Genomic DNA, 23,727 nt, shown 5'->3' on the forward strand with positions numbered 1-23,727 from the left:
GCTGATCCAGGAGGGGACTAAATCTTGCATTAAATCCTCCAGATTGCTGCGGCCCTCGCCCAGCAACCATGCTCCATACAGCACGCACACCTCGTTTTGCGCAGCCTGGTCAGAAGCGTTTCTGTCCTCCCTGATGAGAGCATTTACTGTCTTTGCATGTTTTTCCAGCTCCGCGATTATCTCCTTCAAATGGAGAGTCATGGCCTGGTCTTCATGCAACTCAGAACCTACCACCTTATTCTCATCAGTTAAAATACCCTTTAATTGCGTCTTTAGACCATTAATCTGGGTCTGCAACTCGATGTCGTCTAAACTGTTGATGACCGAGGATCCCGTGTTAAAACCAGTTAAAACATAATTAAAAACACCCCTTCTTTGCCTCCCAACCCCGTCCCAAACCTTGCGGTGAGTATACAATGCGGTCTTATTGACCTCCGAAAAGTCAAATTCACGGAATTTTCTAAACATATCAGTTAACAGGGCTTGATACAATTTGGCAGTCTCTGCAGGACACCACGTGGGTAAGTGTACCTCAGTGAGGTTTAAAATCACCGAGGCCACCACATAATGCACCCCTTGGTACAGCACCTCGTCTGTGGGTACTAGCACCAAGCCGTTCCCTGGTCCCTTGGTGGTGGCGGGGCATCCCTCTGCTACTGTCCGTGACATCGGGGTCGTGGGCAGGGGCCATCGGGTTGGGTCACTAGTTCAGTGGCATTAACCGAGATTGGGGAGTACGGGATCGCGCATGCGTCCAGGCGAGACTCCCAATCCATCCCCCTCCCGTTTTTTGCCACTGGCTACGGAAAATGAGGGAAACGCCTGTGGGGCAGACTTTCTCTGATCCCCACATAGAGACGTAGATCCCCTGATCCGGTTCCCACCATTTATCCCAGCACACACTTAACCCTCCCTGGGTCCTTGTGATGGTCCTGTGAGTGTCATTCCCTAACCTTTCCCACTCTACCCTGGGATTCCCCATGTCTTTGCTTAACTTTCTGAGCCACCACCACCTATCCAGGGGAATGTTCACTTTACAGGTCAAACATATTCTTTTGCCCACGGTGACGCTAATCCTTGGGGTGACGATTCGTATCCTCGGGCACTGGAGGGAGGCCTCCCTATACGTGAAGCCGGTCTCGCTGGAATACTGGGTTGAATTGTATCCCAGCCATTCCCGGCCAGCTCCCCTCGTGGACATACGAGGTGATTTTATCCCCCTCCCGTAGACCACTTCCATCGTGTGCTAGGGGCGCTCTCTTCCCCGAGCATCCAAAGATATGATGGGCCTCGACATTGCCCCTTCTCGCGAGGCTCAGCCCAAACAGGGCGAGCAGGATTATTGCTCTGTACATTTCAAAAATTTTGAAAAAGACATAAAATCATCTAGCCAGGTTCCCTGGAGGCACCCTGGCTCGGGGGAAGTGTGATCGGGTCCCGCGACCTCGGCTCACATAGACAACACTCTGGAACAGTTCCATACTTAAAACTTATACACTTCCGGTTCATTGCCTAGAATTAAATTAAAAACACCCTAACTTAATCCTCGATACACATTACTTAAAATTATACTACCTAAACTATATACATCCACCGCCCGTTTCCGGGCGGCCAGCCTAATCCCTCTTTGGGCTGCTACAGGCTGCTCCCTGCGGCGTGGCTGCACTGATCTCTACTCCTGGTCCCTCGCAGCTTATGGCTGCCAGCTGGGGACCTCTGTCTCTCGGCTACTCTCTGACCCGGGAGACTGTCCTTTTTAACTGAAGAGCCGGTGACTATACTTTTCTGGGCTGGGGTGGCCGAGGAGACCTCCTGGGGAGTGCTACCGGTGGGGCTACCCTGGCGAGCGGACCCTTGGCTCGGGTCACAGTCCTCGCTGGCTGGGGGCCTTCTCCCTCGGGTCCCTCCCTTCCCAAACCTGAACTGGGGACGGGCAATCCCTCGCCACCGGCTGCCGGTGGCTGAGGGTCTTCCCCTCCAGGCTCAACACCTGGTTCGGGCTCGGGGCGATCTAATTCGGGCTCCTTCTCCTCAGAGTCCCATAAGAGAGGGGGAGTGGTCTGGACAAAGTGCTGGGGAACTTTTCCCTTGATGCACGTGACTGCGCCTGCATGTGCAGCCTGCGTGTGCGTACCCGCTGCGGGCTGAGGATTTCTAATCTCGGGTTGAATCTCAGCTGCCTGTTTCCCTGCCTCCGGCTTAAACAACTTACACTGGTCATGAACCATTTTAAAAACCCTTAGCTGACCCTCTAAACTGCCAGCCCTCGCTGTTAACCTAGCATTCTCCTCCCTTAAAGCCTGCTCAACTAACTTAGCCTCCGCAACCTGGCACCGCAGGTATTCCTCCATTTTACAGGAGGTCTCTTCCTGTGCGTGTCTTTCTGGGGGACACAGGTCGACAGGCTGCGCTCGCTCTAGTCATTGCTGTGGGTTGTATGCTGCTATTTTCCTCTGGTTGGTCAGGAAGAAAGATCGTATCGACTCCAAGAGTGGCTCGATCGCAGCGGGAGGGATACCTGGCTCTGCCTTTTGGGCTGGGGCTGTGGAGTATTTTACAATGCTTGCACCAGTGGCCGTCCTTCCCGCACCGTAACAGTTTAACTTCGTCTGGGAGGGACGGTTCCCCTCCTGGTGCCACTCTTTCTTACTCTGGCTCCCAGGTTTAACCTCATGGACTTTTCCCTTGGGTTGGGGTGTCTCGATACCCCTCATATTTTTAAATGCTATAGTGAGCTGGTGGATCACCGTTTCCTCGGTGGTCTGGGGGCTACGAGGGTCAAACCAGGCCGCAGCCTGGGCTCGGATTTGGGGCAGGCAGTTTGTCATTAGACAGTGGAGCAAGTGGGTCAATTGAACTTGGTTCAGTAATGCCCGCGCTGGCATTCCTGGGCATGCGCTCCGGTAGACTGGCCACAGCCTGTCTGCGAACGCCTATGGGGACTACCCTGGGAGCTGTACCATTTTTTCCACCCAGGCGAACGGACTACCGTCATTGAGTCCCATGGCCTCCAATATCTCATTCCTCAAATGCTCATAATCCTTCTGCTCCTTTTTACATTCACCAGATAGGGTCTGGAGGAGATGACTCCCCAGAGAAAGCAGCAGCATCTTAGCTTGCTCTGCGTCATCGCAGTCATTGACGCACGCTGCCTGTTCTATCTCCCTGAAGTGCAGAGGGGATCTCCCTTTTCGGTGAGCTTGGGGATGTGGCTAACCATGGCCCTGAGCTGTTGGGTGCCATGCGGCACCACAAACTGATTTTGGATGGCCCCTGGGTCCTCGTCATCAACGGGCGGGCCGTACCTCCGTTGTCGGAGTGGGTACACCGGTCCTGGTCCCGGCCTATCTAGCGGGGCCTGCTGTGCTTCCCCTACCACTTCATCCTCCACCCCGCCTTGCTGCCAGACCTCCTGAAAACTCGGAGCTATGGGTGGCGGCCATGGGACCTCTGATTCCCTAGCCAACTTTGTCCTGGGTGCTGCCTGTGGGACGGTTCGGTTTGGGTTGCTGGTAAAGTCCGACTGGCCCGCCTTCGGGCTGATGAGGCATATCATCCCCTTCGCCCTCGACAAGGCCATGCCCAAGCTTTCTATCTCCTCCCTACAGGGCCTGTGATTTGCCTCCTCGAACCCCCGGTCGCAGGCTAGCTTGTGCTGCCTTTACCTCCCTTACTTTCTTCTCCTGCTCTTTTAATTTTTGGGTAAGGTCGCAAATTGTGTCCTGCAGCCTTACCTCGCTGCCCCTTGCCTCTCTAACCTGGTATTCTAAGTGCTCCATCTTGTGCCTAGCACTGGCTTTACTTTCGGCGGTCTGGTACTCCAGGCGCTCTACCCTTGCCTGATGTTCCCGTTGCACCTCGACGGCCCGGGGCTCCAGACACTCTACCTTTGCCTGGTGTTCCTTGGCCATCTGCACTCTTTCTTGGCTTAAAGCCTGAAGCGCCACCAGCACCTTCTCTTCCACTGCAACCTTATCCTGCATTTCTAGGGCCAATTTCTTGAGCTTGGCAGCCTGTGCTGCTACAACCCTGTCCATCACTAGGACCTGTTTCTTCTAGCACATTAACCAGACTGCCTTTTCAATTGCCCTTATATGCTGTTTACTCGCCGTCCACTGGGCGGCGGCGTCTATGGGACGCTCGACCTTTAACATAGCGCCCACCCATTTCTTGGCGATATTAACCTTTCTACACAAATAAGTGGACAACCTCTCTTCCATTGCGGTTTCTCCCTCCGCACCACTGTCTGTTATATCGCATACTGTTGCCGATGTCCTTGCCACGGTCGCCATTTCTGTAGGGGGTTTTGGTTTGGGGTTTTGTGTCTGGCCAGTCAGGCGTATCTGAGCTGCTCCAGCCCCGTGCGGTTCGAATTGCTTCCCCTCTGGTTCTGACCACCGGACTTATTACGAGTAGTGATATAAACAAAACGAGACCAGTGGTTTGGTGCAAAGAAAACCAATGTTTATTAAAAATAGAGAAAATTAAACACTATACAGAGAAAAATCACTATGTATGTATCACAATTACACTTAGCGGGGAGGAGAAACGGACACATCGAGGGAAAATGACTAAAATGACAATTTTAGCAATCCCCTTAACTCCCACCCTTTACACCTATCTAAGTTGTCTTGCGATGGGCCAGAAAGTTTATGCTCACCAGTCTCGGATGTTAGAACGCCTGCTCTGTGCCCCGTTGCCTGCCGATGTCTTTAGGGTTTTCACCGCCCAGAGCAGAGATACCCCAGTGATTCAAAGGTAACTGTCGGTATCCTGCTTCCCTGGACGGGCTCTTCATCGTCGATCTTCTTGACGGTAAGGCAGGGCACTGGAGTCCAGGTGAGAGAGGGGGAGAGATGGCTTCCCGAGGGACTACTTATACCCCTTTCTGGGAGCCCTTATCACTCGCCAGATCAGCTTGTTTCTTTGTCTGACCTGGACGTGTTGAAGTCTATACAAAGGAAACCGTTCTGGGCCCATCGACCTGGATGGCCGGTCAATCGGTTTTTAAACGCCCCATAAGTGTTTTCCTTTGTGTAACTGGTCTTGTGATGGGGCCATTCCAGTTTTAATGCCCCGTTGATTGTTTCCAAACAGTGTTGAAGTCAGCTAATGAAGGTCTGAATGCAGCTATTACCCGTTGATTATCTGTGCAAACGGCCTTGATGGGTTTTAATCAGAGGCCTGAATGCCACTGTTTGCTTCTCATACATAAATGCAGAAGGCCTGTCTGCCTTCTAATTTCTGGAACATTCCTTCTTTGTCAGTCCAAACCTGAACTTTGCAGGCCTTAGCCATGAGGTTGACCGTAGCCATCTTGTTGGGCCCTGGAGCCCAGGATTTTAAACTCAGTCCAGCCAGGGTTTCTCCAATAAGCCAGAAGTAAATCTTCAGGGGAGACATGAAATTTGCGAATCCTTTCAAAGTGTACGTGTGTCTGGAGGGAGTGCTATAATACCACTTTACGTGTCTCTGGAGGGAGTGCTATAATACAAATGTACATGTCTCTGGAGGGAGTGCTATAATACAAGTGTACGTGTCTCTGGAGGGAGTGCTTTAATAGAGGTGTACCTTTCACTGGAGGGAGTGCTATAAAACAAGTGTACGTGCCTCGTACGTGTCTCTGGAGGGAGTGCTATCATACAAGTGTACGTGTCTCTGGAGGGAGTGCTATAATACAATTGTACGTGTCTCTTGAGGGAGTGCTATGATACCACTGTACGTGTCTCTGGAGGAAGTGCTATAATACAAGTGTAGGTGTCTCTGGAGGGAGTGCTATAATACAAGTGTACGTGTCTCTGGAGGGAGTGCTATAATACAAGTGTACGTGTCTCTGGAGGGAGTGCTATAATACAAGTGTAGGTGTCTCTGGAGGGAGTGCTGTAATAAAAGTCTACGTGTCTCTGGAGGGAGTGCTATAATACAAGTGTATGTATTTCTGGATGGAGTGCTATAATACAAGTGTGTACGTATGTCTAGTTCCTATCCAAAAGACTGAGGTCCACTCAGGCAATCAAATCAACGAGGTTTAATGAAAACTAACAGAGTTTAACGGATAACTACAGGAGAACATCGAATATTGGTCTAGTCAGTTCGGAGGCTCCACGAGGACTGCTTGGGCGGTCCCGTGGCTGACGTCATGACGTGATCACGTTTTTCCCGCCGGTGGGGATCACGTGATGAACGGCATGACATCATCGCGTTTACCCGCGCTATTAAAGTGATCGTGCTCTGTACATGTAAACAGTGAAAACAAAGATACAGACTCAGGCTGTGGCTAACATATTATTAAAGGGAATTATATACAATTGATCGGAGTCCCTTTAGTGGCTCCGCCACATGCGCCCCCCCAGAATTGTCTTTAATAGCAAAAGTAAAACGGCGAGGAGGCCTGACAAGCCTATCAGATCGACTTCTGTAGCCTTGAAGTGGAAGCTGATAGACGGCGGGCGAGCTGGCGGGTGGTTGCGTTTGATCTGGCACGGCGACTGTGGGCGGTCAGCCACGTTTCGGCGGGTGTGCGATCTCGACTGGGCGGTCAAGGTTCAAGTGAGCCGGCTTCAACTGGTCAACCGAAATGTGGTCCGGTTTACCTCCGACATCGACCGAAAAAGATTTGTCTCCCGGCTCTATCACGCGGAAAGGACCAGTGTAAGGGGGTTTGAGCGGGTCCCGATGAGCGTCGTGGTGGATAAATACACAGTCGGCGTTCTTCAGCTCAGCTGGGACGTGGGAGCTCTGCAAGCCGTGATGTGACGTAGGCACTGGAGCGAAACTTCTGGCTGCCTCCTGGTGTCTGATGAGCTGCCTGGATGCGGACCATGGCTCTGTTGGAGTCGGAAGGAAATCCCCTGGTACGCGTAGCGGCTGGCCATATACAAGCTCCGCCGTGGATGATTGAAAATCTTCTTTAGGCGCCATACGAAGACCCAAAAGGACCCATGGAAGCCTGTCCACCCAGCCCGCGCCTTGAAGGCTGGCTCGCAGTGTGGCCTTGAGCGACCTGTGGAATCGTTCACCTGTGGATAGTAGGCAGTGGTGCGATGTAGCTTGACGCCGAGCCCCTGAGCCACAGCGTTCCAGAGCTCCGAAGAAAATTGCAGCCAACGATCAGACGAGATGTCCGCTGGCACCCCGAAGCGGGCGACCCAAGAGGAGATGAATGCCCTGGCGACGTCTGCGGAAGTGGTGGATGACAAAGGAACCGCCTCCGGCCATCGAGTGGTGCGGTCCACCATTGTAAGAAGATGAGTAAACCCATGCGAAGGCGGAAGTGGCACCACCAGGTCCACATGCACATGATCAAACCTACGTTCCGGAACAGCGAAAGTGGCCAATGGAGCCTTGACATGATGCTGCACCTTGGCCTTTTGGCAGACCACGCCGGTGTTGGCCCAGTCGCGAACATCCATGTGCATGCTCCGCCACACGAATTTGGATGACATCAGCCGTTGCGAGGCCTTTATGCCAGGGTGCGACAACCCGTGTATGGCGTCAAAAACTTTTCGGCGACAGGCGACCGGGACGATAGGGCGAGGATCTCCTATGGAGAAGTCGCAGAGTAGCGTAGTGCCCGCGTCATGGAATTTGACGTCGGCCGCTTGGAGGCTAGAGGGGTTGGTTCTGTAAGATTGGACTTCTGGATCCGAGGCTTGATCCGCAGCCATGAGTACATAGTCAATGCCGAGCTGGACTGCATGAACGGTTGCGCGGGAGAGGCAATCCGCCACCAGGTTGTCTTTACCGGACACATACTGAATGTCAGTGGTGAATTCTGAGATAAACGTCAACTGACGTTGTTGCCGAGCTGACCACGGTTCGGCGGTTTTGGCCATAGCGAACGTTAGTGGCTTATGGTCCACAAAAGCCATGAACGGACGTCCCTCTAGCAAGAACCGGAAATGACGGATGGCCAGAAAAAGGGCCAGCAACTCCTGATCGAACGTGCTGTACTTCCGTTCGTTTCGCCGTAGTTGACAGCTGAAAAATGCCAGTGGTTGCCACGTCCCATGCACCCACTGTTCCTGCACTGTGCCGATGGCGTAGTCTGATGCGTCGGTGGTAATGGCGATGGTGGCACCTGGCAGCGGGTGTGCCAGCATGTTTGCATTGGCTAAAGCGGCTTTTGTGTCGACGAACGCCCGGTCCATGTCGACCGTCCAGCTAATCGGATCCTTGCTGGACTTGCCCTTGAGGGCCTCGTACAGGGGCTGCATGAGCAGAACTGCATTAGGGACGAACCGGTGATAAAAATTTACCATCCCGAGGAACTCCTGCAAGGCCTTGACGGTCTGCGGGCGCGGGAACGAAGTAACAGCCTCCACCTTCGTTTGCAGGGGAATTGTGCCGTCCGATGTGATGCAATGGCCTAAGAAATCAATCTGCTGCAGGCCGAACTGGCACTTGGCCAGGTTGATGATCAAGCCGTGTTGACTGAGGCGTCCAAAGAGGGTGCGCAAATGGCAGATGTGCTGCTCTTTATTAGGGCTGGCGATGAGGATGTCGTCGAGGTAGACAAATAGAAACTTGAGGTCCCGAAGCACGGAGTCCATCTAGCGCTGGAAAGCCTGTGCAGCGTTCTTCAATCCAAACGGCATCCACAGAAATTCAAACAGGCCGAATGGGGTGATGACTGCAGTTTTCGGGATGTCTTGCGGGTGTACGGGGACATGGTGGTAGCCACGGACAAGGTCGACTTTTGAAAAAATGTTATTTCCCAACAAATGGGCAGAGAAATCGAGTACCGATCAGGAGTAGTGGCGTCGTTCAGCAGTCGGTAGTCACCGCAAGGCTGCCATCCACCGCCAGGTTTCGGAACAATGTGGAGAGGCGAAGACCAGGGACTATTCGACCGGCGAATAATCCCTAGCCGCTCCATCGTGTCGAACTCCGCTTTCGCAGCCGTGAGCTTGCCAGGTTCAAGGCGCCGGGCCCGTGCGTAGACCGGGGAGCCCGTAGTGGTTATGTGATGTTCGACACCATGTTTCGTGGCCGTGGAGGAGAAAGTGGGTCTGGTCAGGTCTGGGAAATCTCCGAGGAGGTGAGTGAAGTCATCCGGAGGTGGGAATGCGCAGGAGACAGTGCGCACCACGGTGTTAGCGCGGTGGCACGGGATGGAGTGAGAACAAAAGAACATAAGAACATAAGAAATAGGAGCAGGAGTAGGCCAATCGGCCCCTCGAGCCTGCTCCACCATTCAATAAGATCATGGCTGATCTGATCCTAACCTCAAATCTTCTATCACTCTACATCCACCCGAACCCATGTGATCTCCCGGGAGAGGCGAAAAACCAGATAAAGACCCAATGGCCAATTTGGGAGAAAAAAATCTGGGAAATTCCTCTCCGACCCATCTAGGCGATCGAAATTCTTCCAGGAGATCACTCTGTCCCTATATTTTCTACAGTACTTACCTTCTGTAAAGGCGATCTCCACCCCAGCCAGGAACAGGAATAAAACCATCTCCTGAAATCTAACAGAATTAGAACACAGTAGGAGCAGAACAAGGCTACACGGCCCCTGGGCCCGCTCCACTACCCACAGGGCCATGACCATTCCGAACCCAGACTCATGTCCAATTTCCTGCCCGCTCTCCGTAACCCTTTATTCCCTTTACTTCTAGGAAACTATCTATTTCTGTTTTAAATTTATTTAATGATGTAGCTTCCACAGCTTTCTGGGGCAGCAAATTCCACAAACCTACCACCCTCTGAGTGAAGAAGTTTCTCCTCATCTCAGTTTTGAATGAGCAGCCCCTTATTTTAAGATTATGCCCCCTAGTTCTAGTTTCACCCATCATTGGGAACATCCTCACCGCATCCACCCGATCAAGCCCCTTCACAATCTTATATGTTTCAATAAGATCGCCTCTCATTCTTCTGAACTCCAATGAGTAGAGTCCCAATCTACTCAGCCTCTCCTCATATGACCACCCCCTCATCCCCGGGATTAACCGAGTGAACCTTCTTTGTACTGACTCGAGAGCAAGTATGTCTTTTCTTAAGTATGGACACCAAAACTGTATGCAGTATTCCAGGTGCGGCCTCACCAATACCTTGTACAACTGCAGCAATACCTCCCTGTTTTTATATTCCAACCCCCTAGCAATAAAAGCCAACATTCCATTGGCCTTCTTGATCACTTGCTGCACCTGCATACTAACTTTTTGAGTTTCGTGCACCAGGACCCCCAGATCCCTTTGTACTACAGTACTTTCCAGTTTCTTGCCATTAAGATAATAACTTGCTCTATGATTTTTCCTGCCAAAGTGCATAACCTCACACTTTCCAGTATTGTATTCCATCTGCCAAATCTCTGCCCACTTACTTAGCCTGTCTATGTCCCTTTGCAGGTTTTTTATGTCCTCCTCACTCACTACTTTCCGTCCCATCTTTGTATCATCTGCAAACTTTGATATGTTACACTCGGTCCCCTCCTCCAAATCGTTAATGTAGATTGTAAAGAGTTGGGGACCCAGCACTGACCCCTGCGGAACACCACTAGTTACTGGTTGCCAATCTGAGAACGAACCATTTATCCCAACTCTCTGCTTTCTGTTAGAGAGCCAATCCTCCACCCATGCCAGAATATTACCCCCAATCCCGTGATTTTTTATCTTGAGCAATAATCTTTTGTGTGGCACCTTGTCAAATGCCTTTTGGAAGTCTAAATACACTACGTCCACTGGTTCCCCTTTATCCACCCTGTATGTTACTTCCTCAAAAAACTCAAGCAAATTTGTTAAACATGACTTCCCCTTCATGAAACCATGCTGAGTTTGCCCTATTAAATTATGTTTATCCAAATGTCCCGTTACTGTCTCCTTAATAATGGACTCTACCATTTTACCAACCACAGATGTTAGGCTAACAGGTCTATAGTTTCCAGCCTTCTGCCTACTACCCTTTTTAAATAATGGTGTTACATTAGCAGTTTTCCAATCTGCCGGGACCTTTGCTGAGTCCAGTGAGTTTTGGAAAATTATTACCAATGCATCCACAATCCCTACCGCTACTTCCCTCAAGACCCTGGGATGCAAGCCATCAGGTCCAGGGGATTTATCCGCCTTGAGTCCCATTATTTTACCAAGTACCACTTCCTTAGTGATTTTAATTGTATTTAGTTCCTCCCCCCCTAGAGCCCCCTGTTTGTCCAGTGTTGGGATATTCTTAGTGTCCTCTACTGTAAAGACTGATACAAAATAATTGTTCAGTGTTTTTGCCATCTCCATGTTTCCCACCATTAATTTCCCGGTCTCATCCTCTAAGGGACCAACATTTACTTTAGCCACCCTTTTTCTTTTTATATAACTATAGAAACTTTTACTGTCTGTTTTTATATTTTTTGCTAATTTACTTTCATAATCTATCTTCCCTTTCTTAATCAATCTTTTTGTTATTTTTTGCTGTCTTTTAAAGACTTCCCAATCTTCCATCCTCCCACTAGATTTGGCTACCTTATATGCCCTTGCTTTTAGTCGGATACTATCCTTAATTACTTTACTTAGCCACGGATGGCTATCTTTTCTTTTACACCCTTTTTTCCTCAGTGGAATATATTTTTCTTGGAAGTTGTAAAATAACTCCTTAAATGTACACCACTGGTCATGTACCGTCTTACCCTTTAATCTATTTTCCCAGTCCACTCTAATTAATTCCGCTCTCATACCTTCATAGTCTCCTTTATTCAAGCTCAGCACGCTTGTTTGAGATCCAACCTTCTCACCCTCTAATTGAATATGGAACTCAACCATGTTATGGTCACTCATTCCAAGGGGATCCTTTACTAGGACATTTTTAATTAATCCTGTCTCATTACACAGGACCAAATCTAAGGTTGCTTGCCCCCTGGTCGGTTCAGTTACATACTGCTCAAGAAACCCATCCCTAATACACTCAATGAACTCTTCCTCAAGGCTGCTCTGCCCAATTTGATTTGTCCAGTTAATATGATAATTAAAATCCCCCATAATTATAGCTGTTCCCTTATTACAAGCCTCAACTATTTCCTGATTAATACTCCGTCCAACAGAGTTGCAACTGTTCGGAGGCCTATAGACTACACCCACTAGTGTTTTTTTCCCCTTATTATTCCTTACCTCCACCCAAACTGTTTCACTATCCTGCTCCTTTGACCCAATATCATTTCTCTGTATTATAGTGATTCCTTCCTTTATTAACATAGCCACCCCACCTCCTCTCCCTTCCTGCCTGTCCTTCCTGATTGTTAAATAACCTGGTATGTTTAATTCCCAGTCATGGTCACCCTGCAGCCATGTTTCTGTAATGGCCACAAGATCATACCCATATGTCATTATTTGTGCCGTTAACTCATTCATTTTGTTACGAATGCTACGTGCATTCAGATAAAGAACTTTCAAATATGTTTTGTAACACTTAGTTCCTGTTTTTTCCCTTTTTAGTACTTTACTTTTTACTCCATACCTTCTGTCCCTTCCTGACACATTCTGTTTTTTAATTCCCCCACTGCTACCTAAGTCTATGACCTTCTCTGTTGTCATTTCTATGATTCGCTCTCTAGAAACCTCCCCCCCACTAATTAGTTTAAAGCCCTCTCTACAGCCCTAGTTATATGATTCGCCAGGACTCTAGTCCCAGCACTGGCCAAGTGTAGTCCGTCCCAACAGAACAGCTCCCTCCTGTCCCAGTACTGGTGCCAGTGTCCCAAGAAGCAAAACCCATTTCTCCCACACCAGTCTTTGAGCCACGCATTTAACTCTTTAATTTTATTTATCCTAGCCAAATTCGCTCGTGGCTCAGGTAATAACCCAGAGATTATTACCCTTGAGGTTCTGTTTTTTAATTTGACCCCTAGCTGCTCATACTCCTTTAACAGAACCGTCTTCCTTGTCCTATCTACGTCGTTTGTACCAACATGGACCACGACAACTGGATCCTCCCCCTCCCACTGCAAGTTTCTTTCCAGCCCAGAAGAGATGTCCTTAACCCTGGCACCAGGCAGGCAACACAGCCTTCGGGACTCCCGCTCTTGACTGCAGAGAACCCTATCTATCCCCCTAATGATACTATCCCCTACCACTACAACATTTCTTTTTACTCCCTCCACTTGAATGGCCCCCTGTACCACGGTGCTGTGGCCAGGTTGCTCATCCTCCCTGCAGTCCCCGCTCCCGCCCTCACAGGGAGTAAGAACCTCGATCCTGCTGGACAAGAACAAGGGCTGCGTCTCCTTCAACACTACATCCTGGATCCCTGTACCTTCCTCACTCGTAGTCACACCGTCCTGTCCCTGACCACGGACTACATCTGCAGTAATTAACTTCATAGGTGTGACCATCTCCTGAAACATAGAGTCCAGGAACTTCTCCCCCTCCCTGATGTGTCGCAGTGTCCGAAGCTCGGTCTCAAGCTCCATAACATGGAACTTGAGTTCCTCTAGCAGCAAACACTTGTCGCAGATGTAATCACCGTTAGCCTCAATGGGGTTCACTGGCTCCCACATCTCACAACAGTAACACATCACCTGCTCCATTCTATATAATTAATTTAATTTCTTATTATTAGTTATGAAGACCCTGCCCGGATATATATGATAATATCACACCACTATTCAATAGGACTTACCAACTTAAAGGTATGAAAGAGAAGAGAAGGAAGAAAACCAACCAACCAGCTGATCACCAACCTCCTCCTTGAATACTGTCTGTGGAGCCTGTTTGGTTGACTCGTCTCGCTGCTCCGCCTCCGCAGTGATGTCTAAGCCTGGGAGTGGGGAACAAAACAGAGCAAAAAACACACCCTCACCTCCCACTTATCCGAACTCTCCCACTTAGCAAAACTCCAACAGCACTCAATGCACAAAGCACTCCGTGCACCGCACTAGCCCCTCCCCTTTTATACCCGGATTCTACTTCCTGTTTAAACTGCCCAAGAGTTTAAAAAACCCTTAAAAAATTAAACTTACTTCAAATAATTGACTTCTTAACACACTAAAATTCACAAAATACACTTAAATGATTTTTCTCCCACTTAGCAGAAGTGGCCGCATTTTCAACCGGCGGTGCCATACATCCACCAGGAGGCCGTTGGCGAACAAAAAATCCGCCCCGAGGATGGCTTGAGAGACTTTGGCCATGATGAAATCCCAGTAAAACCGCTGGCCGCCGAAGCACACCTGGACCCGCCGGCTTCCGAAGGTCCGAATGGCCCTGCCATTAGCCACCTGGAGGGAGGGGCCGTGCCCCCCCCGGCTTGTAGATCAAGATTTGACGTGGGTAGGATGCTACACTGCACCCCGGTGTCGCAGAGGAAACGTCAACCAGAGAGGGAGTCGTTGATGAAAAGGAGTTTTCCCAAATTACCGATTGCCATCACGGCCGCAGGGCGCTCGTTATAACCGGCCCTCTTTCAACAGGGTGGCTGCTGGGTTTTTTTGAGTGAAAAGCTGCAGGGAGGGCGGCAGCATTTTGCTTTCATGCCAAAATGGGCGTGGTAGAAGCACAACCCCGCAGGTTGAGGGGCTGGAGCAGTGTCTGTGGGGGATGGGCACTTCGTGGCAGCACAGTACTGCTGTGTCACCGCGAAGGTCTTGTCCGCATTGGCAGCCACCTCTGCACAGTCTGTGACTTCCGACCTGGCTAGGGCAGCCTGAACTTGCTCCGGTAGCTGGCTGAGGAATAGCTCCCTGAAGAGGAAGCATTCCGGCTCGGAGCCCAGAAGCGTGAGCACTTGGCTCATGAGCTCGGACGGCTTGGAGTCCCCGAGGCCGGGCATATTGAGCAGCCGGCGGGCGCGCTCCGACTTCATGAGCCCGAAGACCTGTAACAACCGCGTCTTTATCGTTTCATACTTGCGATCTTCTGGTGGATTACCAAGTAGGCTGATGATCCGCGAGGCTGTGGCGTTGTCGAGGGCGGAGACCACATGATAGTAACGGGTCTGATCCGCAACGATGTTCCTGATTGCGAACTGGGCTTCAGCCTGGATGAACCACGTGGCAGGCTGTTGCTCCCAGAACTGTGGTAGCTTCAAAGCAACGGCGTTCGATTCCATCTTCAGTAACTTCTGCGAAAACTGTTCGCAAAAGTTGGGGTCACCAATGTAGGAATATCTAGTTCCTATCCAAAAGACTGAGGTCCACTCAGACGATCAAATAAACGAGGTTTAATGAAAACTAACAGAGTTTAACGGATAACAACAGGAGAACATCGAATATAGGTCTAGTCAGTTCGGAGGCTCCACGAGGACTGCTTGGGCGGTCCCGTGGCTGACGTCATGACGTGATCACGTTTTTCCCGCCGGTGGGGATCACGTGATGAACGGCGTGATGTCATTGCGTTTACCCACGCTAGTAAAGTGATCGCGCTCTGTACATGTAAACAGTGAAAACAAAGATACAGACTCAGGCTGCAGCTAACATATTATTAAAGGGAATTATATACAATTGATCGGAGTCCCTTAGTGGCTCCGCCACAAGTGCACGTTTCTCTGCAGGGAGTGCTATAATACAAGTGTTCGTGTTTCTGAAGTGTGTGCTATAATACAAGTGTAGGTGTCACTGGAGGGAGTGCTATAGTACAAGTGTACCTTTCACTGGAGTGAGTGCTTTAATACAAGTGTACGTGTCTGTGGAGGAAGTGCTATAACACAAGTGTAGGTGTCTTGGGGGGAGTGCTATAATACAAGTGTACATCTCTCTGGAGGGAGTGCTATAATAAAAGTGTAGGTGTCTCTTTAGGGAGTGCTATAATACAAATGTACATGTCTCTGTAGGGAGTCCTATAATACAAATGTACGTTTCTCTGGAGGGAGTGCTATAATACAAATGTATGTGTCTCTGGAGGGAGTGCTACATTACAAATGTACCTGTCTCTGGAGGGCATGCTATAATACAAGTGTATGTGTCCCTGGAGGGAGTTCTATAATACAAGTGTACATGTCTCTGGAGGGAGTGCTATAATACAAGTGTACCTGTCCCTGGAGGGAGTGCTATAATACACTGACGTAATAAAGACTCACTACGCACTTGGTTGTACATAAAGCAGGGCTTTAATTGACTTGTAACAAAACATGAAGGTCTAGTTAGTAGTGACTAGCTTCCTGTTTCCAGATTGTCTCTGGCCAAGTTGGGCCCACACCCGAGTATTTATACTCCTCGGACGGCGCTCACAGCTGGCCATTCAGTAGTACTTCCTGAGTTACTTCTTGTAGAAGTTGCGATTTATGACATTCTTCCTCCCTGAAAGGTTTGGAAATCCAGTCTTCCTTTAACGGACTAGGCGGACCAAAAATAGCCGTAGTCGTTTAGGTTTCTGCTTGTGACCGGAAGGCACGTCTCCCCGGACTGTGTCCTGGTCCTTGGGTCGCTTGGCCCGTACCGGTAAGTCGGTAGAGTCCGCGTCGTCTTGATCGTCCTGTGGAGGCCTGGGAATATCATGACTCCGGGTACGGGTCCCCACAGGCGCAGAGCTGGCCTCATCCTGGGTCGTAGCCGGAGATTGTCCGGCATCCTGATTTCTGGTGGCCATCCTACCGGGAGCGTTCGGCTCCCTGAGTTGATCCGGTAGCACTGCCGGCAGATCCCTCGATGTCCCAGGTAGGGCGTCATCTTCATAGGGGTGCGGAGTGTTGACATCATTGTCGTGGGATCCTTCATCATTCGGGCCCGTGTGACCGGTTGGACAGGGAGCCAGATCTCTGAGTGAGACGTTGGACTCCCGGCCATCGGGGTACTGCACGTGCGCATATGTGGGGTTTACCTCCGTTAACTCCACCTCGTCAACGAGAGGGTCATTCTTGGCAGACCGGACGAACCTCAGGAGTAGCACAGGGCCTGGAGGCACCAACCATGATGGTAGAGATGTCCCGTGTGTAGAGCGACGCCGGAACTTGAAGAATTGCTCATGAGGTGTGACATTAGTGGATGTGGAGAGAAGGGACCTGATAGAGTGTAACACGTCAGGGAGCACAGTTTCCCACTGCTGGTCTGGTAGGTTACGTGACCTCAGTGCCAGACGGACAGCGTTCCAGATGATGGCATTGTATCATTCAACCTGTCCATTGCCGATTGGGTGATATGGTGTCGTCTTACTCGAGGCGATTCCCCGTTGGGAGAGATAACTTTTAAGTTCACTCGACATAAAGGAGGGACCCCGATCCGTGTGGATAAAATTGGCTGTCCCGCAAAGGGTAAAGACCTGATCGAGGCATTTAATTACCATAGAGGTAATTATATTAGGACAGGGGAAGGCAAAGGGAAAGCATGAATAGTCATTTACCATCATAAGTAGGTAGGTGTTCCGCGTCGACGAAGGCAATGGCCCTTTAAAGTCTATGCTGAGCCTCTGCATAGGCTGCATTGCATGTATCAGTAAGTCATCTGATGGGCGGAAGAATTGTGGTTTCAATTCTGCACCAATCCTACAGGAGGAGCATGTTTTCTTTACATCCTCCATTGAGAATGGTAGATTTTTGGAGCGCACAAAGTGCAACATACGGGTAACGCCACAATGGCATAAGTCCATATGCAGATCTGCCAGAGTCGACGTTTACATTGAAGAGCAAAATGCCCGTGTGAAGGTATCTGGGGCCACATTCTGTTTGCCAGGTCGGTAATGGATAGCCAAAGGCGGCCAGCTCCATCCTCCAGAGTTGAATTTTATTATTTTTGATTTTCATGCGCTTCCGGTTATCCAACATGAAGGCCGTGGAGCGCTGGTCAGTTATGAGCGTAAAATGACGCCGAGCAAGAAAATGACTCCATTGGCGTACAGCCTCGATGATGGCTGTAGCCTCCTTCTCGACGGGATGGGTAATGGAGCTCGCTACCCTGCAAGGTTCTGGATAGGAATGCCACGGGCCGACCACCTTGATTCAAGGTAGCCGAGATCGCCACATCCGATGCATCGCATTAGACCACAAAAGGAAGGTTTTCATCAATGGAGCGAAGCATGGCTTTCTCCAGCTGTCGTTTGAGGAGGTTTAAGGCAGATATAGCCATTGCTTCCAATGGAAAAGACTTCGCATGAAGCAGGGGCTGTATTTTATCGGAGAAGTGAGGTATCCACTTTGCGTAATAAGCAATCATGCCAAGTGCCCGATGAAGAGAGCCGAGATTTGTAGGGGGAGGGAACTCCTGAAGTGGACGAAGTCGCTCTGGGTCCGGTTTAATAACACCGTTGCCCACCCAGTAACTGAGAATGTTCACTGATGGCACCGATTTCACTGATTTGGATTCGTTTAATGTTAAATGGCGATGACGGAGAACGTCAAAAAATCTCTGAAGATTGGCGTCATGCTCCTTTTGATCATGGCCGGCAATAGTGATATTGTCTAAATACGGAAAGGTATCCGTCAAGATCTCTTGCCGGACTAGGAAGACGGCCACCCCATTGGTGACCCCAAATGGAAGGCGACGAAACTGATAAAGCCGACCATTGGCCTCAAAGGCCGTATACTTTTTGTCAGAGTCTTTCAGCGGTACCTGATGGTGCGCGCTCTTTAAATCGAAGGTTGAAAATACCTTGTATTTGGCAAGGTTATTGACCATGTCATCTATGTTTCAGGAGGTAGTCACACAAATTACATTAATTAATTCAGATGTAGTCCGTGGCCAGGGACAGGATGGTGTGACTAGAAGTGAAGCAGGTACGGGGATCCAGGTGGTAGTGTTGGAGGAGCCGCAGCCCTTGCTCTTGTCCAACAGGTTTGAGGCTCTTACTCCCTGTGAGGATGGGAATGGGGACTGTGGGGAGGATGAGCAAGCTGGCCACAGCACCGTGGAGCGGGGGGTCATTCAAGTGGGGGGAGTTAAAAGAAATGTTGTAGTGGTAGGGGATAGTATCATTAGGGGGATAGATAGGGTTCTTTGCAGCCGATAGCGAGAGTCCCGAAGGCTGTGTTGCCAGGGTTAAGGACATCTTCTCTGGGCTGGAGAGAAACTTGGAGTGGGAGGGGAAGGATCCAGTTGTCGTGGTCCATGTTGGTACCAACGACATAGATAGGACAAGGAAAGAGGTTCTGCTGAGGGAGTTTGAGCAGCTAGGGGCCAAATTAAAAAGCAGAACCACAAGGGTAATAATCTCTGGATTACTACCTGAGCCATGTGCAAATTTGGCTCGGGTAAATAAAATTAGAGAGTTAAATGCGTGGCTCAAAGACTGGTGTGGGAGAAATGGGTTTTGCTTCGTGGGAGAAATGGGTTTTGCTTCTTGGGACACGGGCATCAGTACTGGGACAGGAGAGAGCTGTTCCATTGGGACGGACTTCACTTGGCCAGTGCTGGGACTAGAATCCTGGCAAATCGAATAACTAGGGCTGTAGAGAGGGCTTTAAACTAATTAGTGGGGGGGAGGTTTTAAGAGAGCGAAAAATAAAAATGACAGTGGAGAAGGCAATAGAGCAAGGTAGCAGTGGGGGAATTAAAAACCAGAGCATGTCAGGAAGGGACAGAATGTATAATGATAAAGGTAAAGTAGTAAAAGGGGTAAAAGCAGGAATAAATTGTCAGAAAACATATTTGAAAGTTCTTTATCTGAATGCACGCAGCATTCGTAACAAAATAGACGAGTTGACGGTACAAATAACTACACATGGGTATGATCTGGTGGCCATTACGGAAACATCGCTGCAAGATGATCATGTCTGGGAACTAAACATACAAGGGTATTTGATAATTCGGAAGGACAGACAGGAAGGAAAAGGGAGGTGGGGTTGCTATGTTAATCAAGGATGGAAGCACTGCAATAGTCAGAAATGTTATTGGGTCAAAGGATCAGGATAGTGAAACAGTTTGGGTGGAGATAAGGAATAATAAGGGGAAAAAGTCACTAGTGGGCGTAGTCTATAGGCCTGCTAGCAGTGGCAACTCTGTTGGTCGGAGTATAAATCAGGAAATAGTTGGGGCTTGTAAGAAGGGAACAGCTATAATCATGGGGGATTTTAACTTTCATATTGATTGGACTAATCAAATTGGGCATGGCAGCCTTGAGGAAGAGTTCATAGAGTGTATTCGGGACGGGTTCCTTGAGCAGTATGTAACTGAACCAACCAGGGGGCAGGCAATCTTAGATCTGGTCCTGTGTAATGAGACAGGATTAAATAAAAAATGTCCTGGTAAAGGATCCCCTTGGAATGAGTGACCATAATATGGTTGAATTCCAAATTCAGTTTGAGGGTGAGAGAGTTGGATCTCAAACCAGCGTACTGAGCTTAAATAAAGGAGACTATGAAGGTATGAGAGTAGAATTGACTAAAGTGGACTGGGAAAACAGATTAAAGTGTAAGACGGTACAAGAGCAGTGGTCTACATTCAAGGAGATATTTCACATCTTTCAAGAAAAATATATTCCACTGAGGAAAAAGGGGAGTAAAAGAAAAGACAGCCATCCATGGCTTAGTAAAGTAATAAAGGATAGTATCCGACTGAAAACAAGGGCATATAAATAGCCAAATCTAGTGGGAGGATAGAAGATTGGGAAGCATTTAAAAGCCAGCAAACAATAAATAAAAGATTAATTAAGAAAGGGAAGATAGATTATGAAAGTAAACTAGCAAAAAATATAAAAACAGATAGCAAGAGTTTCTACAGTTATATAAAAAGAAAAAGGGTGGCTAAAATGAACGTTCATCCCTTAGAGGATGAGACCGGGAAACTAGTGGTGGGGAACATGGAGATGGCAAAGACGTTGAACAAATATTTTGTATCAGTCTTTACAGTAGAGGACACTAAAAATATCCCAACACTGGACAAACAGGGGGCAATGGGGAGGGGAGGAGCTAAACACGATTAAAATCACTAAGGAGATGGTACTTGGTAAAATAATGGGACTTAAGGCAGATAAATCCCTGGACCTGATGGCCTACATCCTAGGGTCTTGAGAGAAGTGGCGGTAGGGATTGTGGATGCATTAGTGATTATTTTCTAAAACTCCCTGGACTCAGGAAAGGTCCCGGCAGATTGGAAAACTGCTAATGTAACACCCTTATTTAAGAAGGGAAGTAGACAAAAAGCTGGAAACTATAGACCAGTTAGCCTAACATCTGTGGTTGGCAAAATGTTGGAGTCCATTATTAAGGAAACAGTAACAGAGCATTTGGATAAACATAATTTAATAGGACAGAGTCAGCATAGTTTTATGAAGGGGAAGTCATGTTTGACAAATTTGCGCGAATTCTTTGAGGACGTAACATACAGGGTGGGTAAAGGGGAACCAGTGGATGTAGTGTATTTGGACTTCCAAAAGGCATTTGACAAGGTTCCACACAAAAGATTACTGATCAAGATAAAAAAATCACGGGATTGGGGGTAATATACTGGCATGGGTGGAAGATTGGCAATCTAACAGAAAACAAAGAGTTGGGATAAATGGTTCGTTCTCGGGCTGGCAATCAGTAACTAGTGGTGTTCCGCAGGGGTCAGTGCTGGGATCCCAACTCTTTGCAATCTATATTAACGATTTGGAGGAAGGGACCGAGTGCAGCATATCCAAGTTTGCCGACGATACAAAGATGGGAGGGAAAGCAATGAGTGAGGAGGACATAAAAAACCTGCAAAAGGACATAGACAGGCTAAGTCAGTGGGCAGAGATTTGGCAGATAGAATATAATATTGGAAAGTGTGAGGTAATGCACTTTGGCAGAAAAAATCAAAGAGCAAGTTATTATCTAAATGGAGAGAAACTGCAAAGTGCTACAGTACAAAGGGATTTGGGGGTCCTGGTGCATGAAACACAAAAAGTTAGTATGCAGGTGCAGCAGGTGATCAGGAAGGCCAATGGAATCTTGGCTTTTATTGCAAGGGGGATGGAGTATAAAAACAAGGAAGTCTTGCTACAGTTATTCAGGGTATTGGTGAGGCCACACCTGGAATACTGCGTGCAGTTTTGGTTTCCATATTTAAGAAAAGATATACTTGCGCTCGAGGCGGTTCAGAGAAGATTCACTCGGTTGATTCCGGAGATGAGGGGGTTGACGTATGAGGAAAGGTTGAGTAGGTTGGGCCTATACTCATTGGAGTTCAGAAGAATGAGAGGCGATCTTATCGAAACATATAAGATTGTGAGGGGGCTTGATCGGGTGGATGCGGTGAGGATGTTTCCACTGATGGGTGAGACTAGAACTCGGGGGCATAATCTTAGAATAAGGCGCTGCCCTTTCAAAACTGAGATGAGGAGAAACTTTTTCACTGAGGGTAGTAAATCTATAGAATTTGCTACCCCAGAGAGCTGTGGAAGCTGCAAAATTAAATAAATTTAAAATGGAGATAGACAGTTTCCTAGCAGATAAGGGAATTAGGGGGAGCGGGCAGGGAAGAGGACGTGAGTCTAGATTCGGATCAGCCATGATCCTATTGAATGGCGGAGCAGGCCCGAGGGACCGTATGGCCTACTCCTGCTCCTACTTCTTATGTTCTTATGCGTGGTAGCGGGTAGGCATCCATATCAGTATATTGATTAATAGTCTGTGAATAATCAATACACAGATGTTTCTTATGTTGTTTTAAAGGGTTTTTCACAATGATGACTTGAGCCCGCCAGGGAGATGAACACGGCTTGATAATACCGTCAGCTAAAAGGTGAGAGATTTCTGCCTAGATAAATGCTCGGTCGTCTTGGCTAAGGCGCCGCGATTTGGTGGCTATGGGTTTACAGTGGGGGGAGAGATTGGCAAACAGGGAGGGCTCATCGAGTAAGGCCGCCGAGAGCGCACAAAACGGCACCTTAGAAATGGTAAGCTCCGGCTTCAACCCTCCAAACTCAAAAGTGAGTCTTTTGTGCTGCTTTTGGAAGTCCTGTCCCAGAAGCACATCGCTACATAAGTTTTCGAGTACTCCGAGCCGGGTGGAGGGATACGTGTGACCATTGAGGATGAGGTTGACAAGACAGAAGCCAGAAGAATTGGTGGTCAGAGTCGTCAGAGCCATTGCAATCTCCCTGTCCGAGGGATAAATGTGCAGTTTTAACCTGCTGACAGCCCGCTTACTAATGAAGCTGTCAGAGCTGCAGGAGTCGATTAGCACGCTTAGAGTGTGCCCATTTACTGAAACCTTCATAGCTGCATGGGACAAACTTTGGGGAAAAACAGCTGTGATGGGAGGAGGGGTAATTTTTCCTTCGGCAGCTATAGCCTTAGCAGTGGTTCTTGGGGGAGGAGCAGCTCCATAGATAGCAGCTGTGAAGCTAACAGGAGCTCTCGACCGGTATACTTTAGAGGAGTGGCCTTTCTTGTTAGCAGAGGCCCGTGACTGGCATACCTTGGAAAAGTGTCCTTTCTTGCTGCAATGATTGCAGGTCGCATTACAAGCCAGGCAAAATTTTGTGCAATGGAACGTACCTCCACAAAAGAAATACTTTCTTCCCGATTGTCAGGATGCTGCTAGGGCGGGGTCGTCATCAGCAAAGGCCTCTAGGGTAGGGTCGTCGTCCGTTAGAGTAGAGTCATCATCAGCGGGGGCATCCACCCGAGACCTATCGAAAGACTTATTAAGGGAGATAGCCGCCGCCCGTGCATGTGGTGGGAGATAAGTGTCTGCATTCTTCTTGGCCAAGTCCAGGGAACACGCCTGGTCATAAGCAGCCCGTAAATTTGGGGGTTTATTTTCCAGCGGGCGCTGACGTATAAAAGGGGACGCAATCCCATTGATAAAGGAATCGCGGATTAGTTCCTCTTGATACTGTTCAGCTGTAACCGCTTTAAGGTTACAATCTTTGCTGAGCCTGCGAAGTTTCTGGAGGAATTCATCGAGTGA

General features: G+C 48.9%; 1 long non-coding RNA gene across 1 annotated transcript in view; it reads left to right on the forward strand.

The window, feature by feature from the left end:
- Positions 1–22,555, forward strand: part of LOC147121681 (uncharacterized) — a 98,787-nt gene extending 76,232 nt beyond the window's left edge. The window contains exon 4 of the long non-coding RNA XR_015075402.1: positions 22,485–22,555. This is a non-coding gene — a long non-coding RNA (uncharacterized LOC147121681). The remainder of the gene's footprint in view (positions 1–22,484) is intronic.
- Positions 22,556–23,727: the final 1,172 nt, after the last annotated feature.

The sequence above is a fragment of the Somniosus microcephalus genome, chromosome 3 (genome assembly GCF_052327205.1).
Source record: "Somniosus microcephalus isolate GS21.2 chromosome 3, FLI_Smic_1.0, whole genome shotgun sequence".
NCBI lineage: Eukaryota > Metazoa > Chordata > Chondrichthyes > Squaliformes > Somniosidae > Somniosus > Somniosus microcephalus.